Consider the following 3,983-nt stretch of genomic DNA (forward strand, 5'->3'; position numbering starts at 1 on the left):
GTAACATAAAAACACACATATTAGTGTAAAAACCCGAGAAAGGTTATGCTTAACAAAAGGAAAGAATGCTTCGCATTCATATCGCACAAGCACTTATCAGGCACAAATACGTGAGAGGAAAGGCAATCGATAAGAAGTGGGGTACTCAGATATTGTTCCACCTAGGATTATCACATCAAGTGCAAAGCCATCTATTATGCTTCCTAACTAATGCTTAATGAGTCCTGCACATCCTAAGATACACAATCCCAAACCTAAGGTCAACCGAGACTAACTCTACACTATGCCCGGTGGAGAAATCGATTAGTCTCAACACCTCACACTGTGCAAAGTCGTAAGAAGCTCTAGGGATTCCAAGTGATAAACCCTATTTCTATATGAAGACCTAACCCTTTGGTCTAGGCGAAAGGCCCCTAGTTACAATTAAGCCCTAGATACTAAAGTTCACTTCAAAGCTTCCCTTTGTCGCTCACACAACTAAGCCCCAATGGAGTTTGTTAAGTGTCTAAATGTATGCATTTTAGTATATGTATTTTGTACTTCTAGTATGTATTTTTATAAGAATAGACGCCCGTTTTGTGATTAATCGTATATTATTTGCTTCGTAGGGTATGAAAATGCCATGGAAGACACGGAGATATGATTTGGGTGGAAGAAGAGAAGAAAATCAGGTCTCAATACTATAGCATATTCACCGTAGCAAATTACTATAGCTGGAGTACTATATCAGTGGCACTGTAGCATCAACTGTAGCACCTGGAGAATTTTCGAGCCAAGAATTGATTGAAGGCATACTGCCTTAATGAGGAGCTCATTGATCCAATATGGACACCGATATAAGAGAAGAATGGGTTTTTTTGATTGGTTCATACTGCCTCAATGACCCCATCATTGACCTAGTATGGACCGCTTCATTGACCAATTATGGACCCCTCATTGACCCAGTATGGACCCGGTATGGAAGGCTTCTGGGGTAGTTTTTGAGTCTCACTTTATGCCTCATATGGCCTTCATTGGGAGAGTATGTTTGGGTGGTATAAGAGAGGATTCGGAGGATTTCTTGGAAAGAGGACTTTTTGGCAGCCAACACTTGGGAGGAAGGAGGAGAACGAAGACATCTTTAGAGATCTTGGCTTGAGGCTTGGATGTGATCAAGAGCTTGAACTTCAAGGGGGGATGTTCATCATCAAGGGAGGAGGAGCATTTGGCATTCATTGGGCTAGAGGAAGCGTCATTCGACTAGCCTTGTTCTTCTTCATCATCATTCAGACTAGGGAGTGCCTTTTATGCATTTGTTTTGTGTTTATCTTAATTTTGTTATGTTTGTTTGTATGATGGTACAGTAGACCGCCAAGGCCACCGGATGTAGGTGAACCTTGGAGGTTTATCATGTATTTTGGATGCTAAACTTTTATTTGAAATGCATTTGGGTTAATTTATATCTTGGCTCATTGTTCTTCATGTCTAGAACTATAAAATGGAGAGATCCTTAGTTCTATGTTGAGTTGTACATGAGGATGTGACCAATTCACATCTACTAGATCATCAATGAGCTAGAAGGGGTATTCTTGAATCGACATGCTGATAAAACTGGATATCGGTGGCCCCTCCGAATCTTAAGGATAGACTTAGGGTAAGTGTGTCCTTATTGCTGGATTTCCCTACACTTAATGCGATCATATGAATGTGATTAGGGAGAGATCCTTATTGACTTTCGTATAGGATTAGGGTTCAATCGCCAAGAAATTGGGATTGGACTAGTCTTGAGATCCTTCGGTATAAATCACCCTTACTTTGTTATTACTGTGCATCCATATATCATGATGACCCCTTAAGGGGATCCTCATTCCTAGGCCTCTGTATTTCATTCTTTCTCAGTTGATCTCCTGTGCTACTTATAGTTTTTATTCTTGCAAGGCGATTATATTATTGCACTTGTTAGAGTAGTAAATCATGCTTAAGTTGTAAGATTTGATAATAGGTGATAGAGGAGTAATAGGAGCTTCTTAGCCCCATGGAATACGACCCTTGTGTCACTCACAAGGTATTACTTGGCGACCCCGTACACTTGCGGGTGAGCATATCAAGTTTTTTGGCGCCATTGCCGGGACTTTAGGAATTCTAGGAAACTTCTAGCTTATTGCTCTAACTATTTTTATTTTCTTTTATTTCTTCTTTTTATTGGTCTTATTTCTTTTTGAGCTTAACTTTTTATATCTTTCTTAACTTTGCAAGATTCTACGTATGACACGAGCAAATGCATCATACCTAGTTGCACAAAACAGTGAAATTCGAAGGACCTTTCATTAAAGACTAAGAGAATTGGGTCAAGACTCAAGTGAACAAAACATCAAGATTGAGGATAGAGAATCTATAATCACTGCCGAGGAAAGACACACCTTATCCGAACATGAAAGGCTGAAGTTCACAAGCGAAGAATTCAATGTTCAAGCACCATCCATTGCACAAACAATTTTGAAATCAAGGCCAGCACCCTCGGCATGATCCAGAATTTAGTCCAATTTAATGGTCTTGCGAATGAAGATGCTCATGATCATCTTTCCCGTTTTCTCCAACTCTGTTCTACTTTCAAGATAAACGGGGTGACAGATGACACGATCTGGCTGTGACTATTCTCATTCAGTTTGAGAGATGGAGCATACTGGTGGCTCACATCCTTACCACCGGGATTGATCAAAACATGGAAAGATATGGTTGAAATTTTTTTGGAAAGATACTTTCCTCCTAGTAAAGCGGCAAAGCTAAGGTAAGAAATTTCAACGTTTAAGGAAGAAGAATTAGAAACATTATTTGAAGCATATGACAGATTCAAACACCTCCTTCAAAGATGCCCCCATCATGGCTTTGCTTCTTGGATGCAAGTTCAGATCATCTATAATGGGTTAAACTATGCAACACGTCAACTAATTTATGCCATAGCAGGTGGATCTCTTAGCAACAAGTACCCCAACAAAGCTGAGAAACTCCTTGAATCAATGACAAGCAATGAGTCTCAGTGAGCCTCAAGAGGTGCACCACAGAAAGGGGCCAGGCTTTATGAAGTTAGTGCCAATGATGCTCTTGCCGCAAAGGTTGTTATGTTGTCTCAGAAGCTAGACATGCTCATGGGTAGTAGCACGAAGTCAGAGTCAGTAATGAGTTGTAGCACTTACGGTGGAGGGCATGGAGTCGCCCAATGTTCTATTGCTAGCTCCTCTGTCTCCCCAATTGAGAATGTTGATTATATTGGGGGACAAAGACCGCAAGGAAACCCTTACAAGTCAACATATAATCTAGGGTGGACATACCACCCGAACATTTCAGGGAATCAGGGGCAACAACAAAAAGCTACACCACATCCACAAGGTTCCCAATTACACCAACCAATTTTGGAGAAGAGATTCACTACCGAAGACGTGCTCGCCAAGTTCATGATTAATACTGAGTCAAGGTTTAGTAACATTACCAGTAGTATGGATACTCAGTTCAGTAAGATGAATGCTCAGCTTGCTCAACATACCAGATAGTCCACTGAGATAGGCTCCATTTTACAGAACCTTCAAGCTTTTGTACAGTCCCTTGAGCACCAAGTGGGGCAGCTTGCTAAAGCAAATTCTGAGCAACTTTCAGCCAGTCTTCCAAGCAACACTGAGGAGAACCCAAGAGAGCACTTGAAGGCCATTGCCCTTAGAAGCGCGAGACAGGTTGAAATAAGGGTTGAAGTTGACCCAAGTGTCAAGGAAACTGGGGTAGCCAAAGTGGAAGACCCTAACATAGTTGAGAAAGTTACTGAGAAAGGCAAGCAATGTTAAAACAAGGAAATTCCAGCAAGGGGTTCATCAAAGACATCTGAATACAAACCTCAAATTGTCTATCCGGGCAGACTAAAGCAAGATAAGGAGGATGCTCAATTCAGAAAATTTATCAATATCTTCAAGCAACTCCACATAAACATTCCGATAATGGAAGCTTTAACTCAAATG

General features: G+C 40.8%; 1 non-coding gene across 1 annotated transcript; it reads right to left on the reverse strand.

Annotated features, from left to right (window-relative positions):
* Positions 1-2,759: 2,759 nt before the first annotated feature.
* Positions 2,760-2,866, reverse strand: LOC120268048. The gene has a single exon (XR_005538719.1). It is a non-coding gene; the product is annotated as a small nucleolar RNA R71 (small nucleolar RNA).
* Positions 2,867-3,983: the final 1,117 nt, after the last annotated feature.

This window comes from Dioscorea cayenensis, chromosome 8 (assembly GCF_009730915.1).
Source record: "Dioscorea cayenensis subsp. rotundata cultivar TDr96_F1 chromosome 8, TDr96_F1_v2_PseudoChromosome.rev07_lg8_w22 25.fasta, whole genome shotgun sequence".
Classification (NCBI taxonomy): domain Eukaryota; kingdom Viridiplantae; phylum Streptophyta; class Magnoliopsida; order Dioscoreales; family Dioscoreaceae; genus Dioscorea; species Dioscorea cayenensis.